The sequence below is a fragment of the Gobius niger genome (assembly GCF_951799975.1).
Source record: "Gobius niger genome assembly, chromosome: 5".
In the NCBI taxonomy this organism is placed as follows: domain Eukaryota; kingdom Metazoa; phylum Chordata; class Actinopteri; order Gobiiformes; family Gobiidae; genus Gobius; species Gobius niger.
The window spans coordinates 39,584,324-39,604,572 of NC_136856.1; the positions used below are offsets into that span (position 1 = coordinate 39,584,324).

The following is a 20,249-nucleotide window of genomic DNA, read 5'->3' on the forward strand; positions in this document are numbered from 1 at the left end:
CATTCTCTCACTTCTGGCCCTGACCCACAGTTTGGGAACCGCTGATTTAAAACTAACTGAAACCTGCACCTGACGGTTATTTCAGTCTGACCACTGAGAATTAGCCTGTGAGTCGCCCAACCCGTTACAGACTGTGCACATTCAGAGAACCAGAGTTACTGTAAGTTACTGTGCTCGTGAGAACCGTGTGGATTCAACTCCTCTTTAAGACAAAAAGGCCACAGACACGGCTTTACTCTCGTCTATCCATCAAACTACTGTCCTGATTCTCCGCTAGACACAACAAGAGAGTTTAAATGAGTGTGTGGCCGATGCCCCGAGTCCGCGCAGAGAAAACATGAGAACAGCGCCCGGGACACGGGGACGTGATGCAGCCGCGCATGAGGGCAGCATGAGGCGAAGCGAGAACCGGGAGACAGACGCCGAGCGGGGCACGAGCGGAGAAGTAGCCTACTCGCGTGTTGGGAGAGACGGGGAAGGCGGTCGGTCTCTCCTGCTCTTTCACTTCAGCAGCCTGCTCCGTTTTGGTTTCATATGCGGCAAAGTAGGCGGAGAGTGCGTGCGCGCTGTCAGAGCCTGTCCCCGTAACAACGCGTTGATTAATCAGTGAAACAACACCGTAGTTTGACTGAGATGCGGGGCCCTTGCGGCCGCGGGTGTTTTCGTTTCACATGTTCGTTCATAGCCGTTGTGCTGTAGCCTGGCTAACGCCAGACTAAAATCACAAGTGATATTGCAGTTCGAAGTGATTGGAGCGCACACAGCAGTCTGGCGTTAGCCAGGTTAGTTGTGCTGCTGTGATACGACATTTCCGCTCGACACAGTGTGCAAACAACAACATTATTAGGCTGTTTCTGGAAATACTCCCACACTTTTGATGACTTTTGCCATGCTTTTCCCCCCTCGGTCGCAGCGTTTGCATTACGCGCAGTCACGCTGGAAGTGAAATGTAAACAAGCGACGCGTCGACGCACAAAAACGGCGTCGACGTATTTACGTAATCGACGACGTCGACGACGTCGACGCGTCGTTGCAGCCTTAGTTTAATTGAGCTCTTGGAGCAGGCTATTGAGTGCAAGGAGAAGGAGGATGATCCTGACTCAGTCTGAAGCCAGGGAAACCTGGGGTCCGAAGGTTTATGGCTTGTCCAGTATAAAATATTATGAATGCTGCGCATTTATAATGCGTGAATCCAAATGCGCGCGGCTAATTAGCATCATTAATTTGGCGAAAACGGCGTGCGCGACCTGTGGCTTTGTCCCTGTATTGGCCTGAGGCTCAATTATAATAAACATGAGGAAAGAGAAACTTTAGAGGTTAAAACGAGGAGAGAAGGAGCTCTGTCTCTGACTCAGGCAGGACTCGCCTCATGTTTAACTGTCATTTATGACAGAAAGTTTCCTCTCAGCTCCGCTAGAACAGGCGTGTGTTAAAGAAAAGCACAATAGAGCGAGGCCAGACTCAGATCTGTCTTTCCTCATAGCTCTGTGTCATTACATTACAGAATCCACCTCATCAGAGTCACTGCTGAGCTGAAGCTGGTGCTGAACACCGCTGTGTGGGCTGAACCATTTGGCACATTTATAAAGGGGTGTCAGGTCCCTGAGATAATAACAATCATTATTGTTTGTGCAAAATTCTGTGTAGCAACACTTGTATTTCAGCCGGTTGTTCAGTTCTTATAGTATCAATTATGAGGAAATACAGAACGCTTTATGCAGCATTATTGAGGGCCCCTCCCCTGCTCTGGGCCCTGGGTACTCAGTGCCCTTTACCCCCCCAGTCCGACGCCCCTGATCAAAGCTAAAGGCGTCCAACCAAATATTGGAGCATGTGACCTTTTCTTGTGGAGACTTTATTTTGCTCAGGCTGTGGATTTGAATAGACTGTGGATTCATTCATTGAAAGTGGAAATGGTTTGAAAGCTCACCTGACAAACCCTAAAGGCTCCCGAGCTGAAAGTGGAGGGTTTATCAGTGGATTGTTCCCTGGTTTGGTCTCGGTCTCTGCTCTGGTCGACTCTAAACTTGTCACCTGTGAATCCTCAGTGAATGACTGTGTTTCAGGCTGGATCCTGCTGGAGAGCGATGGATGGTTAAAGGCCCAAGGAAGTGTGAGTATTCAGGAAGTGATGTCATTGGTGTGTTGTAAACAGTAGACTGTGAATAATGGAGGGACTGTGGAGGCGCCGGCTTCACCCATAGCGGCTAAAGGAAGCTCATCCATGCAAGTTATTTAACCATGCACATACTTTTACTTCAAGATCACTTTCCTTTGACAATTCTATTCAAATATCATTAGATGTAACTGTTTTTCATCTATAGACAGGATGAACATCCTTTTTATTCTAAACCCTCAATGTTCTGGACAAAGAACATTTCACACTTATTCTGTTTCTCTGCTGACATTGCATTCCCTCAGTTACAAATCCAAGTTCCTCATGTTCAGCGCCTGCGTAGCCTCGTACCCTTAACACTATTGTCAGGAACAGGAAGTGATGTTGTGTATTTGTGTCTCAGATTTGTGTGAAGTCTTTCTGGATCCGAACACGGCCAACAACACACTGGAACTGTCCCAGGATAAACGCTCTGTGACCCGCGTGGAGGAGCTGCAGCTGTTCCCACCTCACCAGGACAGGTTCAGCTCCTGTTCTCAGGTCCTGAGCTCCACGGCTCTGACCGGCCGCTGCTACTGGGAGGCGGAGCTTAGAGGGGGCGTGGAGATGGCAGTGAGTTACAAAGGAATCAGAAGAAATGGGGAAAGTGAGGAGTGTAGGTTTGGAGACAATGATCAGTCCTGGAGTCTGAGGGTCAGGGGAGACAGGGTGTGTTTGTATCATAATAAAAGGGAAATCGATTCATGTAAGTATAGGTACATATCCTCAAGTAGAGTAGGTGTGCTGCTGGACACTGAGGCTGGAGCTCTGTCCTTCTATGAGGTTTCCTCTGATGGACGTCAGTACCACCTCCGCACCTTTAGCTCCAGTTTCTCTGAGCCTCTGTTTGCCGGGTTTGGGCTGGAGCGCCCGGGTTCCTCTGTGTCGCTGCTGAATCACAGACTTTGATTCTTCCTGAGTTCCTTTAAATCAGAGCGTGAACTAAACCTCAGATGAACTTGCTCTTCACAGGATTCATGACGCCACAATGAAATATATCCTTGTATGTAAATATTTGGACTATTTCTTCCCTTTTAGAGGATTTCATTTTTGTTTCCATGATCCAGAGTGGAAAATGACCTGACGACACAAATGTCCCACTGCTCTGAAATAACAAAGGCTTTGTATATGTGCTGCTCCCTATTGTGTCATATACATTTACACCGAGCGCTTCAGATTAATGCACTTTGATTTTTCTGTATGTTCTTCGATCAATAAAGTGACTGAATTATTATTTGTATGATTACTGACTTAATTACTAATAAGTTGGCTCCATCAACCTACCAGAAACCCTCGGCAATTTTGAAGCTTCAGCTCATTGAGTCTCACTGTCCATCTGTCTGTCCAGATAAAACCCTTCAGATTCATTCAATATCTCACAAACTGTTCCTTTAAGTTGTGTTTCAGTGACTTTAGCTTTTTGAGTGTTTTTAACGATAAACCTGCTTCAAAAACTTGTTTCAGCTTTTTCCTTTTGAGAACATGTGAAGGAAAATGGACTCGCAAAGAAAAGCTGAATCTCTAGAATCAAATCATTTTGTTTGGGGGAAAATAAATCTCTTCCCTGTTTTTAACTCATCCATCTCGAGTTTGACGTCTTTAAATTGTGCAACGATTAACAATATATTGGGAAAACAGTCCAGTCGAACGCCAGAAAATACACTTTTGACTAAACCTCGTGAAATAGAAAATTACTTTAATAATGTGTTTATTGATAAGGTGGACAAACTCCGAATCAATAAACCAGTTTACAACTCAAAAACATGAACACAAAGCAAGTGACAAAGCGTTTAAACTCTTTAGATCAAACCAAGCCGGGAGGTGTTGATGATTTGGATGGAAAACTCCTGAAAATAGTGGGCAATTACACAGCTGGACCTGCGAGCCATATTTTCAACACAAGTATCAATAAAAGCATTTTCCCGGTTTCATGGACAGCTGCTAAAGTCGTCCCAGTTCCGGAAAACACCACACAAAGTTTGAGTGGGTCAAACTGCAGAGCCATTATCCTGCTGTCAATATGAAGTCAAAATCTAGAAAAGATTTAGTCCAGTAAGAAAACCTGAAAAAGGCTCCGTTAACACTTTTGTGGTTCCGGAGTGTTCGGGGTCGGCAACCGTGTTTTTATGTTAATATAAGATGTCGGGAACATATTTCATGAAGATGCCAATCGCTGTCGCCTTCGTTTGTTTTTTATTGAAGAAATAAGAAGAGAATGTTTAGCAAAAAGTCGCACCTTAAGTCATGCACTATCTGTCAGTTAAAATGAAATATCTGCAACATTAAACAAGATGTTTTCATGAAATTTGCACTGTATGTGTAGTTTGACAATATCTCACTTCACAGGAAATCTTAGGTTTATAGATTTAAAAATGAACAAATCAGTTTTTTCATAGTGGAAACAAGATGGCTGCCAGAGCTGAACTGGCTGATAATCAGTTCAATTGTTGAATCTTCAGAAGTAAATCAGAAGCACAGGTGGATATGGACGTATTCATCAAAATGCCCTAAAAGCTGATGATACTTGTGACTAGAAATAAGTTGTATATTTCATGTATTAATCAAGAATAATCCTTTAATGCATTCTGTATTTTATATTTTTGCTTCGAGAGCCCATTGTTCAGATCAAATTCTTCTGCAGTGTTCATGCATAAAGCTGTATGTGATGTGTGGTCATGTGACTCTATACACGATCACACGGCCACGACTGGTCTGAGGGAGACTGTTGGTGATATTGTGCCGATGGCCGATCGACCAGCTTTAGAAACAGCCTCACACTAACACATTCAAACATCAGCACCGCCACAAAAGCTACAGTTTCAGATTTTCCTACTAGACTAATTGTCACAGTAAAACAATTCTTTACGGATAATTCCAACATGCAGATCGTGTGGGCCACTCGACACAGATGATGGACGACTGCTTTACTTCAGTGACAACAATTTGGTTGGAGCCGTTTTATTAGATTTTACACTGCAAAAAGTATTTAACTAGATCAGTATAAACATCTCAATTTGAGCACAATAATCCACATTTTAGTTGTTTTGACGAGTTAAGAAGTTGTTGGGCATTTGTCCTGGATTATTTCACTTGTTCTGAGATGTTTCTGACTCGTTTCGATACATTTCGTCCTTATTTCAGGTCATTTTCTTTGCCAATGGGGAAAGAAAATTGGTCTTATCTCATTGGCAATTTTACTTTCTTATTTCAAGCGAGATTTACCCTAGAACTGGTCTGAAATGTCCTCAAACAAGCAAAGTAAACTCGGTCCGATCAGGAAAAGTGTCTAAATGAGTGAAAACCGCTCAAAACAAGAAACATTTCCTCAAGTCAAGTCATTTAAGCCAATGCTTGACATTCACTTTCAGCTTTTGATTCATTAGATCATGAGTTGCTACTAGAAAAACTAAAGTATTATGGGTTTTCATTACATGCTATTGGGTGGTTTTCCAGCGATCTTTCACATCGTAAACAACGTGTTTTTTACAACGGTAGTTTCTCTTTCTCAAAACGATTGCAATGTGGTGAACCTCAGGGCAGCTGTTTAGGGCCCCTGCTCTTTTCAGTCTTCACTAACGACCTGCCATTGGTGTTGGATCAGGCTGAAGCTGTGATGTTTGCAGATGACACCACGATATACCTGCTTCATCAGCTGATGTTCTGTCCAGCTCCTCAGACAGCGATCGAAAGTCTGTCGCGAGGTGGGCTCATGCAAACAAACGAGTGGTGAACACATCCAAAACAAAAAGCATTACACTGGGATCTAGCTGGAAACTAAAGGAAAAAGCACAATGAGAACTATCAGAGGACGGCACAGCGATCACTCAAGTAGAAGAAACAGAACTTGTGGGAGTCATTATGGACAGCAGACTGAAGTGGTCCGAGCATATTGACCGTACTGTTGCTGTCATGGGAAGAGAGTCAGCGGTTTTCAGAAGATGCTCAAACTATTTAAGCCAAAATGTTCTTTCACTGGTGATCGAGACCATTGTTCTGTCCCATTGACATCACTGCCCAGTGGTTTGGTCCAGAGCCTCCGAAAGAGATGTTGAGAAGCTACAGTTAGTGCAAAACAAGGCGGCACGTCTCGCGCTACGGTGCTCAAAATATACAAACATTCAAAGGTTGCACCAAACTTTAGGCTGGACTTTGGTGAAGAACAGACTGCACTTTGCCCTTCTTTGCTTCTTTAAAAAGACTCTTGTGTTAAAACTCCCTAAGGTTTTGTATGATGTGCTTGTATTCAGTTGGTTCGTACATAAGTTTAACACAAGACACGCAGTAAACGGTCATTTTACTTTTCCATCATGTCAAACCCAGACTGGACAGAGGCTGTTCTGTTCAGAGGGATGAAACCCTGGAACTCTCTGCATTTCTAACATTGCAGACGGAAACATTTTCCAAAAGACTCTGTTGTCACATCACTACAAAAAGTCAATATCAAGCATTGGCTTAAATGACTTGATTTGAGGAAATGTTTCTTGTTTTGAGCGGTTTTCACTCATTTAGACACTTTTCCTGATCGGACCGAGTTTGCTTTGCTTGTTTGAGGACATTTCAGACCAGTTCTAGGGTAAATCTCGCTTGAAATAAAAAAAGTAAAACTGCCAATGAGATAAGACCAATTTTCTTTCCCCATTGGCAAAGAAAATGCCAATGGGACAAATGCCCAAGAACTTCTTATCTTTTTGTAATTTTTTGGTATTTTTTTTGTCAATTATTTGTCTTTTTTTCGTCATTTTTTAAATAAAATTTTTGTCATTCTTTTTGTCTTTTTTTTTTTTTTTTTAGTCACATTTTTGTCATTTTTTGGTCAAATTTTTATCACATTTTTGTCACATTTTTGTCACTTTTTTTTGTTTTTTTTGGTCAATTTTTTGTCATTTTCTCGTCATTTTTTAATCAAAGTTTTGTCATTTTTTTGGTCATATTTTTGACATTTTTGTCAAATTTCAATGACTTGAACTGGAGAAAACGCTCTCGGTTCAGGCGGGAGTTAAGAGGTTAATCAATAGGATTTATGCACAGAAAAAGTATTTTGGGGGTACATTTTGTCCCTCAGCGCCCCCTCACTAAAATATCTTCACGGCTCTGATCATAAATGTACAAACAAACCTGAGCTTTTGCTGTGAGCGGCTCCTTAGACATCGGGACCGGGAGCGAGTGCGTCTCCGGCTCGTCTCCATGGACAATTTGAGATTTAAAGAGTTTAGGTTCTCATCCAAATCCATTCAGGGCCGTAGCCAGGATTTTAAAACTAGTGAGGTCCGGATGATTTGTTCAACCAGGGAATTTTTAAAGCTTCAGATGTAATTTCCTGCATTTGAAGTTATCAAAAACACTTTCATGAGTGAGTGGTGGTCGGAGGGGCTGATGGCGCAGACTGGCTGCTTCGAAAGAAACTTAAAGGGATATTTCTGGATTTTTGACACAGGGCCTCATTTCCTCGTTATCCAAAGTGTTGCTGATTTCTGCATTACAAAAAGTGAATATCAGGCATTGGCTTAAATGACTTGAATTGAGGAAATGTTTCTTGTTTTGAGCGGTTTTCACTCATTTAGACACTTTTCCTGATCGGACCGAGTTTGCTTTGCTTGTTTGAGGACATTTCAGACCAGTTCTAGGGTAAATCTCGCTTGAAATAAAAAAAGTAAAACTGCCAATGAGATAAGACCAATTTTCTTTCCCCATTGGCAAAGAAAATGCCAATGGGACAAATGCCCAAGAACTTCTTATCTTTTTGTAATTTTTTGGTATTTTTTTTGTCAATTATTTGTCTTTTTTTCGTCATTTTTTAAATAAAATTTTTGTCATTCTTTTTGTCTTTTTTTTTTTTTTTTTAGTCACATTTTTGTCATTTTTTGGTCAAATTTTTATCACATTTTTGTCACATTTTTGTCACTTTTTTTTGTTTTTTTTGGTCAATTTTTTGTCATTTTCTCGTCATTTTTTAATCAAAGTTTTGTCATTTTTTTGGTCATATTTTTGACATTTTTGTCAAATTTCAATGACTTGAACTGGAGAAAACGCTCTCGGTTCAGGCGGGAGTTAAGAGGTTAATCAATAGGATTTATGCACAGAAAAAGTATTTTGGGGGTACATTTTGTCCCTCAGCGCCCCCTCACTAAAATATCTTCACGGCTCTGATCATAAATGTACAAACAAACCTGAGCTTTTGCTGTGAGCGGCTCCTTAGACATCGGGACCGGGAGCGAGTGCGTCTCCGGCTCGTCTCCATGGACAATTTGAGATTTAAAGAGTTTAGGTTCTCATCCAAATCCATTCAGGGCCGTAGCCAGGATTTTAAAACTAGTGAGGTCCGGATGATTTGTTCAACCAGGGAATTTTTAAAGCTTCAGATGTAATTTCCTGCATTTGAAGTTATCAAAAACACTTTCATGAGTGAGTGGTGGTCGGAGGGGCTGATGGCGCAGACTGGCTGCTTCGAAAGAAACTTAAAGGGATATTTCTGGATTTTTGACACAGGGCCTCATTTCCTCGTTATCCAAAGTGTTGCTGATTTCTGCATTACAAAAAGTGAATATCAGGCATTGGCTTAAATGACTTGAATTGAGGAAATGTTTCTTGTTTTGAGCGGTTTTCACTCATTTAGACACTTTTCCTGATCGGACCCAGTTTCCTTTGCTTGTTTGAGGACATTTCAGACCAGTTCTAGGGTAAATCTCGCTTGAAATAAGAAAGTAAAATTGCCAATGAGATGAGATCAATTTTCTTTCCCCATTGGCAAAGAAAATGACCTGAAATAAGGACGAAATGTATCGAAACGAGTCAGAAACATCTCAGAACAAGTGAAATAATCCAGGACAAACGCCCAACAACTTCTTAACCAGTCAAAACAACTAAAATGTGGATTATTATTATTATTATTATTATTATTATTATTATTATTATTATTATTATTATTAGGGGCAGTGGCTAAAGGGGATCTTAATAAACAAATCCCAAATCAAAATGTCACATGTGTTTTTCAGTTGTGCTTTCAGTCGTATTAGGGGACTTGACTTTTCATAATAACGTTCATAACTTCTCTTTTACTTTTATTTAGATTTCATTCAAATGTGTGAATTATGAGGTTGGAATTATTTTCTTTTTGCAGCACAATATTTGCTCAATCTTGAATTTCAAAGTAAATCCATTAAAAACGGTGATTTCAGTGGTTGATGCAGAAGTGATCGTGTTATATTGATGATACTGAGGGAGAAACTGGATTAGTCTTTTCACATTTAAAGCTTCACCTGGAAACAAAGGAAACGCCTGATCTTTACAGTAACATGTTTCATTATTGCACTGATTCAATGTTTCTCCACAGATTCATTTGGGGGGGAAAAAAACGGAACAAAAAAAAGCCAAACGAGCAACAAAACGAGCTGAAAAAGAAGGTGAAAAAGCGACAACGCGAGGAAAAAGATCCACTGAGATCAGCTCTGTAGGCCTTAGCTTTCAAATGAGGCGCTCCCCTTATAGTCCTTTTAGATTTGGGTAAAGTGGAGAAAATGCGCTCGGTTAAGGCGGGTGGTAAGAGGTGAAACTAAACAAGATCCAAAATCTGCTGAGAAAGTCTTTGTAACGAATCACAAAACAAAAGCACAGATTTAAACCTTTAAATCCATTATTCACATTTTGTCGCCGAAAATAGAAGAAATTTTGGACGTTTTTAGGGATAAAAGTCCTTTTTTTTAAACAAGGAAACGTAAAATGACAAGAAATGAGCTTTAATACTTTCCCCTCATGTTTATGTCAGTTTAATCCACAGCAAAAGCTTAGAAATGATTTCTCTACATTTAAACAGTTTGATCCAAAACATCACAGTGTTGACATTGCAGATTAGTTTCCATTGAGCGCATTTCCTACAGTTCAGCTTTACCCAAATCCACACGCTCACAGCCTGTAGGCCAGTGTAGCCTCATTTGAAAGCTAAGACCTACAAAACTCACCTAAATGGAGCTTTTTCCTCACGTCGTTGCCTTGTTGACGTCACTTTGTTTTTTTTTTCGTCTCACTTTTTTTCACGAAGCTTTTCGATTTGGGTAAAGCCGAACTGGAGGAGTTGTGCTCGGTTTCCGCTGGAGGTTAAAGGTCAACTCCTAAATAAAGACACAAAACACAATGAGTTTAAAATACAATGGTTTAAAGAAGGTTAGTGCTAGATCGTGTGCTCCGGAGGGACAGTCTGCTGTGAAAACATGAGATAACCTCTTACCCCCCGCCAAAACCAAATCCATTCTCTCCTCTATGCCATTGTCGTCACTTTTTATTTCCCTTATGTGTTTTTGTCACTTTTTTATTACTTTTTGCTGGATTTTTGTCTCTTTTTTGTTGAGATTTTGTCTTTTTTTTTCTGGATTTTTTCTTTTTTTTTCTGGATTTTTGTCACTTTTTTGCTGGATTTTTGTCACTTTTTTGTTGAGATTTTGTCTTTTTTTTTGCTGGATTTTTGTCACTTTTTTGCTGGATTTTTGTCACTTTTTTGCTGGATTTTTGTCACTTTTTTGCTGGATTTTTGTCACTTTTTTTGCTGGATTTTTGTCACTTTTTTGTTGAGATTTTGTCATTTTTTTGCTGGATTTTTGTCACTTTTTTGCTGGATTTTTGTAAATTTTTTGCTGGATTTTTGTCACTTTTTTGCTGGATTTTTGTCACTTTTTTGTTGAGATTTTGTCATTTTTTTGCTGGATTTTTGTAACTTTTTTGCTGGATTTTTGTCTCTTCTTTTTGCTGGATTTTTGTCTCTTTTTTGCTGGATTTTTGTCTCTTTTTTGCTGGATTTTTGTCTCTTTTTTGCTGGATTTTGTCTTTTTTTTGCTGGATTTTGTCTTTTTTTTGCTGGATTTTTGTCTCTTCTTTTTGCTGGATTTTTGTCTCTTTTTTGCTGGATTTTTGTCTCTTTTTTGCTGGATTTTTGTCTCTTTTTTGCTGGATTTTTGTCACTTTTTTGTTGAGATTTTGTCATTTTTTTGCTGGATTTTTGTCTCTTTTTTTGCTGGATTTTTGTCTCTTTTTTGCTGGATTTTTGTCACTTTTTTGCTGGATTTTTGTCACTTTTTTGTTGAGTTTTTATCATTTTTGTCGCTTCTTTTAGTCACTTTTGAGCTTTTTTTGTTGCGTTTACATCCTCATTTTCTTCTCGTTTTTTGCCTCTGTTTTGAAGCAGCTTTTAGATTTGGAGAATTTGGAGAAAACATGTTCAGGTGGGAGTTAAGAGGTTAGGGCCAGGGAGATGGTTAATTTTAGGGTTAGGGTTAGAATTATTTGTATTTTTACTCATAGATCTGTACGAAATCACAGCAGACCGTCCCTCCCGAGCAGACGATCTAGCACTAACCTTTAAAGAAGTTCTATTGACGCCAGATTCAAAATGGCGTCACATTCCAAAAAGTATTTCCAAGAAGTTTGTCGGGTTAAACTTTCTTTTGAAATGTGACTTTGAAATCTCTGAACCACCTTTTAAGTTCTCTGAGTTTCACAAACCAGTTTTACATCATTGGGAAATGTTTTTTTACCCATAACTTTACCCCTCATTGCGCCACCTTGTGGAATAATAGAGGAATTGTATCAAACAAAAAGGCTTTATCTTTGTACATGACATTTTGGAAATAGACGGTGACTTTTTACAGATTCAAGAACTAAAAAGACAAAGTGTTTTCAGTCACCTTGAGTCTCTCTCTCTAAAACCAAAAAATCAGGTTAGAAATCTGGGATTAATCATGGACTCAGCAGCTTTTTACCATCTGAAAAACATGGCTCAGATCAGAGGAACAGTGTCAAAACCAGACTTAGAGAGACTTATCCATGTGTTTGTCTCCAGCAGGTTAGATACTGTAACGGCTGCTCACTGGCCTCTCTAAACGAGCTCCAGAACGCTGCTGCTCCAGTCCTGACAAGAACCAGGAAACACGACCATATTAGTCCAGTGCTCCGGTCTCTGCACTGGCTTCCTGTCACTCAGAGACTTTAAAACAGCTCTGCTCGTTACAAGTCTTTTCATGGTTTAGCTCCAAAGTCCATCTCTGACATGTTACAGCCGTATGAACCATCTCGGGCCCTGAGAGCTTCAGGGAGGGGCCTCCTGGTGGTTCCCAGAGTCAGGACTAAACACGGTGAGGCTGCGTTTCAGTTTCATGCAGCTAAAATCTGGAACAGTCTTCACGAGGATGTGAGACAGGCCTCAACTCTGACAATGTTCAAATCCAGGCTGAAAACAGTTCTTTTTACCGATGCAAATGACTGAAAGTGTTTTATCTGCACTCTCGCCTTTTACTGGAATTGATTCATTTTATGTTGATGTTTTTTATTGATTCTATTTGTTTTCTTGTATTTATGCAACTGTGAAGCTTTGAATTGCCTTGTGTATGAATTGTGCTCTACAAATAAACTCGCCTTGCCTAAAAAACACATTTAATTTTCAAGGTTCTCTCAAAGAATAAAGGAAAATCTGTAAATCTCTCCCAGAGGCTTTGACGCAGCTGATCAAAAACATCATATTTTTTTCTACCGTCCAAATCAAACTTCCAGATTTAAAAATAGGAGAATTAAGCATCACAGACAAAACATGTGACAACAAATCTGTAAATCAAGCTTTCAAAGAACAGATCTGTCATGATTATGATGGAAGATCAAACCTCAAATATGACAAAATCCAACAATGTCAGAAAAACATTGGACTTTTATAAAATCACACCCAAAGTAAAAGAAATGCAATTTAAAACTCTTCATAATGACTGTCCATCTGCGGAGACATTAAGGGTAGATTTGGTTTTGAAGTCGACCCGTGTGATTTTTGTCGTTAAATCCAGAACAAACATCGATTCTTCTCTTGCCCAGTGAGTGGAAAGTTCCGGCAGGAGGTTCATCGCTGGTTAAATACTCAAATTAATGATCTCGAGCAATTTACAATTGAAGATATTCTTATGTATAACTCCAAACTGACCAGGGACATTCAGAGCCGTGGGGAGATGTTTTAGTGAGGGGGCGCTGAGGGACAAAATGTGCCCCCAAAATACTGTTTCTGTGACTAAATCCTATTGATTAACCTCTTAACTCCAGCCTGAACCGAGAGCATTTTCTCCAGTTCAGCTTTACCCAAATCCTGTAGGCCAGTGTAACGCCTCATTTGAAAGACCTACAAAACTAAATGGATCTTTTTCCTCACGTCAGGTTTTTTTTCATCGCTTTTTTTGTCGGGCAGTCGTCTCATTTTTGCCACGTTTTCGTGACTTTTTTGCCACTTTTTCGTCAAATTATTCGCATTTTTTTGATCAAATTCCTATCACTTTTTCTGCCATTTTTTTCTCCATTTTTTTGTCAAATTCTTATCACTTTTTTGTCACTTTTTCGGCCATTTTTTCCTCACGTTTTCGTCAAATTATTCACATTTTTTGGTCAAATTCTTATTACTTTTTCGTCCATTTCTTCTCAATTTTTCATCAAATCTTTCTCACATTTTTGTCAAATTTTTGTCATTTTTTTGCACATTTTTTGTCACATTTTCATCATTGTTTTCGTCTCAGTTTTGTTGCTTTTTTCACACCTTTTTTTTGTCTTTTTTGTCAAATTTTTGTCATTTTTTTATAATTTTTTTGTCACATTTTTTGTATTTTTTTCGGGTTTTTTTTTTATCATATTTTTGTTATTTTTTGTCACATTTTCACAATTTTCTCAGTTAATTGTCACATTTTTGTAATATATTTTTGGTCAATTTTTTTGTCATTTTTTTCATAAATTTTTCGTCACTTTTTTCACATTTTCATCCTTGTTTTCGTCTCAGTTTTGTCGCTATTTTCACACCTTGTTTCCAGAAGCTTTTGGATTGGGGTAAAGCTGGAGAAAATGTGCCCGGTTCAGATGGGAGTTAAGGGGTTAATATTGCCTGCAGTTCACGAACCCTCCACCAGGGGGGCTGCAGCGCCCTCAGCACCCTGGGTTCCCACGGCCTTGGGAACATTTCACTTTTTAATGAACCTTATAATCATTATGGGTAAAAACCACATTCACACAAATAAATGGAAAAAGCAGCTGCCGAATTTTAACTGTTTTAAAAATGAATTTTGTTTGTTTTTATCCTCCTTGAGTTTTGTCAGAAGATCCAACCAAACTGTGGCAGAAATGTGTTTGATCCTGTAGCTCATTGTCATTTATCTGAGAACAACTTATTTTATTTGACTTTATTTGACTTGCCACAATGAGCCACAAGGGGTCACTACAGGCTTCATTGATTGGATTGGATTTTTTTTATTTTTTATTATTATTTATTTGACAAACACACGTAGATTTTCTGTGTGGGATGAATTAGATGCTGAAATTGTTTAATGCGGTAAATTTACAGGAGTTTCAAAATAAAAGACCAAAAAAAAAAAAAAAAAAAAACCATAAATAAAAGCGCACGTGCTTCCTTTCACACACACTTCCTGTAAACACTGACTCCGCGCGTGATTCCCTCTTTCTTCATCTCCAGAGTCTGTGTGCGCGTGACACCGGAAACCCTCAGGTGAGCCCCGTTACGCAACCACGTCCAAAGTGAAAGTAAACTCTCGCCTCATTCTTCACCAGTGAAACGTCTTCGTGAAGCTGCGGCTGGATCGGATTTTCCTCCAGAAGAATCAAACCCGGACTAAACCGAGACCCGAGTTCCAGCAGGTGTAAAGCCTTCGGGCAGGTCCAGGTAGGTCCACGTCATTATTCATTCACTCTATAATTATTAGCATTTGTTTGAATCCGTCTGGTTTGTTTTTTTACGGCCGACGCAGAAACGTTTGTGACGCAGTTAAGAAACAAGACGCTTCAAACATAAAGGCAAAGATCTGATGTGATATTACAGCTGCCATATTGTGCTGGCGTCATCAACATGTGTTTTATATACAAGTTTAGTGTCTTTATGGAAATGGAGCTGATTTTATGAACAGCGTTTTTGTTTTGTGTTGTACGTCCTTTTAAGCGTCGATTATTACGACTGCACGAGGCCAATGCACTGAATAATAGGGACCGTCATCAACATAATGTACGTGCTCTTAAACGTAGACGACTGCGAATACGCGAGACCAATGTACGGAGGATTAGGGACCGTCAACAATGTCATTTCTCCTCTAAAAATGGAATCTTTCCGACATTTCGGAGGGTTTTAAAGAGTCCTTTGAAAGGTTTCACTCATTTCTCAGTGGGTTATTGTTACTCACCTCTCACACTCACTGTGTGCCTAATATGACCCAATTTCACTGTACAATGTATGAATAAATACACTACCAATATGACTATTTGGTCATTTTGAACATGTAGCTTAAGTGAGTGTGAGAGGTGAGTAACAATAACCCACTGAGGAATGAGTGAAACCTTTCAAAGGACTCTTTAAAACCTTCCCTATATGTAAGAAAAAGGAGCTTTAGTTACATTGTTGACGGTCCCTAAGCCTGAGCCCATTGGCCGACCGTGTTAGGGGCAATAATTGCGCACTACAAAACAACATTACGGCTTGACTGGCATTTTGTGGATGACGCTCACTTGACCGCAGTCAAACACTGGCATAAAAGGCGCAAATACATGTTAATTTACAAAGCCCTCACGTGAAATCCAAGAGCTGACATGTTATAAACACCATGAATGAAAAGAGAAGAAAAAAGGCCTATGTGTCTGAGCAAGTATTGTCACATACACACAACAGTCACACACACAACAGTCACACACACACAACAGTCACACACACAACAGTCACACACACAACAGTCACACACACACACACACACACACAACAGTCACACACACACAACAGTCACACACACACAACAGTCACACACACACAACAGTCACACACACACACAACAGTCACATCACCAGGTCTCATGTCTTGCTCCCCATCCCCGCCCCCCCCACCAGTGTCCCCCACTTTCAATACAAAACAATATTAACAATAGGTATAAAGAGAAAATAACATAAGAAGAGAGATAATAGTAAAAAGGAATAATAATAACTAGAAATGCAATGGCTGTGCCATTGCGATTGACTGCGGAATTGCGGGAAGCGAATGCAGAAATTGCATAAACTGTTCAAATTGCATAAATTGCTTAATTTGCATAGTCTAATTTACATAAACTGGTAAAATGCATAAAATGTCATGTTGCATAAACTGTATAAACTGCATAAAGTGGTAAAATGCATGAATGGGTTATTTTGCATAAATTATCTAAATTGCATAAACTCTTTAAAATTCATAAATCCTAAATGGCATAAACTCTTAAGTTGCATAAACGCTTTAAAATGCATTAACTGGTTAAATCCCATAAAGTGGTTACTTTGCATAAATTGTTAATATTGCATAAACTTTTATATTCCATAAACTGGTCAAACTGTTGAAATGGCCTCAGAGCTTGATTGGCAGAAGCACAAATGGCTGAAAGGCGGAGTTTCCCCATTGGCTGGATTCCCCCATACACACCAATGCAAAAATTTCAAACTCTCGTCTAAAAAAACTGGAAAACTGCAGAAGGACAATTTTTTCTCAAAACCCACAAGTTGCATAAGCTGAACATGCACAAAGTGCAGAAATTGCATAAAATGCAGAAAAAAGTGCAGAAAAGCATGGATTTGCGGCAGCCCCATTATAAGTCAATGGGAAAAATCTCCGACATTTTGGCCGATTGCGGAAAAACCGTAAGTTGCAGAAGTCCCAAAAGTAACAGCACCTTCTCCTCAACATGCGGAACGTTTTGATGCATAACTTGCATAAATTGCACAAAGCATGAAGGTGCTGAAAGCTCTAGAAAATCGGGAAAAAGATGGAAGAGGAATAATAATAAAGAACATGAAAACCAATAATTGACTGCGGAAGAATTCCACAGTCAATCAATAAAAGGTTACAACATTGTTTGGACATGAGGAAAATGCTGGTAACATTGACATTGACATTTTCGATGATTGTACAAGGATGTTTTGAATATATGTAACGATGTCGTTGATCTAAGTTCTATTGATCATTGATTCCAGTCAGACGGGGCTTTATAACGAAAGGCTCTCCTGCCTCCTCCTTTTTTACATGTGGCTCTGATAGAACGGTTGGTCCAGATCTCTGAGTGCGTATGATGATGTGAAAGGAACCGTCTGCTGTTTTAAATATGTAGGATAATCATGTGGAAGACATTTATAAACTAGAATAATCCCGTGGAGCGTCTTCTGTCTTTGGGTTGGAGCCAGTCAAGGGTGTTGTACATAGTTCAGTGATGAGTCAGATAATGACATGGAAGCACAAATGTGCAGAGCGAGTTTGTGAGTGTCGTCAGTGGTTTAAGAACAGCATCTGTGGTGTTTTGGTAAACAATGTCTCCATAGTCCATTATTGGGAGTATGAGTCGCTGATTACTGGGATGTTACTGTTGTTGCATCGTTGGGCAAGACACTTCACTTCACTCTGTTGCCTGTAAGAGTCCATTATGCAGTGTTCATTTTGACAACATATTTGAATGAAGTTTTAGTCTTTTGACTAAAATGTAATTTAATTTTAGTCTAGTTTTAGTCAAAAAATCTTTTCAATTTTAGTCTAGTTTTAGTCGACTAAATTTAAGACTAATTTAGTGGACTTTGCATTGATAATATTCATTATAATCATATTTAATGTTGTTCCTCTGCTTCATGTTTCTGCTCCACATGAACAAAGCTCAGAGCTGATCCTTTAACAGAGGATTTACATGATCTGAGGCTCTTTCAGACGCTCAATACAAGTTTGGATGATTTTAGTCTCTCCTTTTCATTTTTATTTAGTCTTATTTTAGTCGACTCAAATATCTGGACATTTTAGTCACAGTTTTAGTCTCATGAGAAACTTTTAATTTAGTTTTAGTCCAATTTTAGTCACAAAAATATCACTTTGACTAAAATTAAGACTAAATATTTCAGTCGACGACATTAACACTGCCATGATGTCCGTGTTTCCCAAGCAGGGGTACGGGGACCCCAGGGGGTGCGAGTGCTTATCAGGAGAACTAAAAAGGAGGTGAAACTGGACGGTGTTTCAGGATCATTTGCTGTAAAAAGTTTGGGTTTCAGTGTTTTTGCTTTATTTTGTAACACAATAAACAAGTAAATACCAATAAATGTGAGTTCAGAGGATCATTCTCTAAGTATTTGGCTGCACCTGAGAGTTTAGGGGAACTTTGAGTAGAAATGAAAAGTCAAGGGGTCACGCAAAGACAAAAGGTTGGGAGACACTGCATTATGTGACTGTGGTTGATGGTGGTCAGAGTCATTCATTCAAACGTTCTGTTTCACAGAAGAAGAAAATGGATGAGACGTGTCCTGGTTCTGATCCTGGTCCTGATTCTAAGGACGGGGATGTCGCCTCCAAAAGGTTTGTGGACTTATGTTTCCTCTGAGCAGAAGTGTTTTCAGTGTGAGTGCAGTCGTAGAGTGAGCCCTGGAGCCTCGAATGATACAAACATGGAGAGACTTTCCTCTAAAATAACAAACACATATTTGCCTAAACCTTGAGACGTTCTTGAGGCGACAGCGTGTTTCAAATACAAACTGATGTAAAACAAGAACATTTGAACTTTTACACATATTTCTCCTACTGATGCTAAATATCTCTGTACCAGTTATTGGAATAAGAAAGAAAAGTGATTTACATTTTACTGCACATGATTCAGAATCCGCTTCATTTGTTGTTTTCAGGAGAAACGTGGCAAAACCTGAGTCTGTAACCAGAAGGAAATCCAGAGCCGGTTCTGGACCCGACTGTGAGTCCCTGAGAAGTGACAGGTCCAAACCTCTGAAAATCTACTTTAAAAGGTTTGTTTTTTTGTCTTTTCCTCCATTGTAACTTGCTCTCACTGTCACCTCTGTTCTCCTCAGGGACTCAGAACCTCCAGGTCCTGACCTGAGCTCTCAGTCCATGGAAAGTGACAGATCTAAGGACTTTAAAAGGTTTGTCCTCATCTCTCACGTCAGTCACAGTTTCCAGATGAAATCATAGGCACAAGATTCAGTCCCTGGTCCGTGTGGGCGTCTGTGAGGAGCATGTTTCTCTCTCCAGGACTGGAGGAGTTTCCTCAAAGTGCTCTGGTTTCTCTCGGTTAATCCTCCAGTCAGGTGATTCTGAGCATCATTAAAGCAGATTTGTTAAACGAGTAAAAAGGGAGTTACAATAAAAGCATGAATCACCAAGTCAAGATCCGAGTTGGATAAACGGGGTCAGAGGTTAAGGAGAAAGTTGAGAGGTCAGACCGGTGTCCGTTCTGTGCTCTTCCAGAATGGACATATGTCCAGTCCGCCCTGAAAACAACCTGATCGCAGTCGCTTTAACAGATTCTACAGTTTTCTACATTTTCAGTAGAAAAATATTTAAATCAATGTGTTCTGAGAAAAGCTCTCGTCCACTCAAAATGGTTCCTGGACCTCCAGTTGAGAACCACTGGTGTTTTCTGATTAAACTTCCTTTGTGATTGTAATTATTAATCATTTACCAGAGTTTAAAGCTTCAAACCTCTTCTCCCCGTCTTAACCCAGCGCATTGTCTCCAGTTCTCCGGCTTTACCCAAATCTAAAAGCTTCTCGACTGCAGAGCAACAGTGTGATGTCTCATTTGAAAGCTAAGGCCTACAAAACTGATCGTACGTTTTTTTCACGTTGTTTTGTCCCATATTTGAAGCGTTTGTGTCGTGTTTTTTTATACATGTTTCCGTCATGTTTTTGTTTCTCTTTTCTCTTTTTTGATGATCTTTTGTGGCTTTTTCATCACTTCCTGTCACTTTTCTATTGTGTTTTTGTCCTTGTTATTTCAACTATTCTTTTTTCCAGAAGCTTTTAGATTTGGGTAAAGCCAAACTGGAGAAAGTGTCCTGGGTTCAGGTGGGGGTTAAGAGGTGAAGTTGTTTTCAGGAGCAGGAAACATAGATTTAGATTTAGATTCAGACTCAGATCTTGGCCTAATCGTCTGTTCCAGATACTGACACACATTAAACAAACATTGTTTGGTAATGTGGGCGATTTCACAGGAAATATTAAAACTCTAAATTTACATAAGGTCTGACCCCATCAGATCATTTTAAACACATTTCAACAGTTAAGTTTAAAGTATTAAAGTATCAAAAAGGTC

The 20,249-nt window shown here is 39.5% G+C and overlaps 1 protein-coding gene across 1 annotated transcript in view; it reads left to right on the plus strand.

Annotated features, from left to right (window-relative positions):
* Positions 1-20,249, plus strand: part of LOC306962771 (uncharacterized protein) — a 1,040,752-nt gene that overhangs the window by 404,790 nt on the left and 615,713 nt on the right. The gene's annotated exons all lie outside the window — the stretch shown is intronic.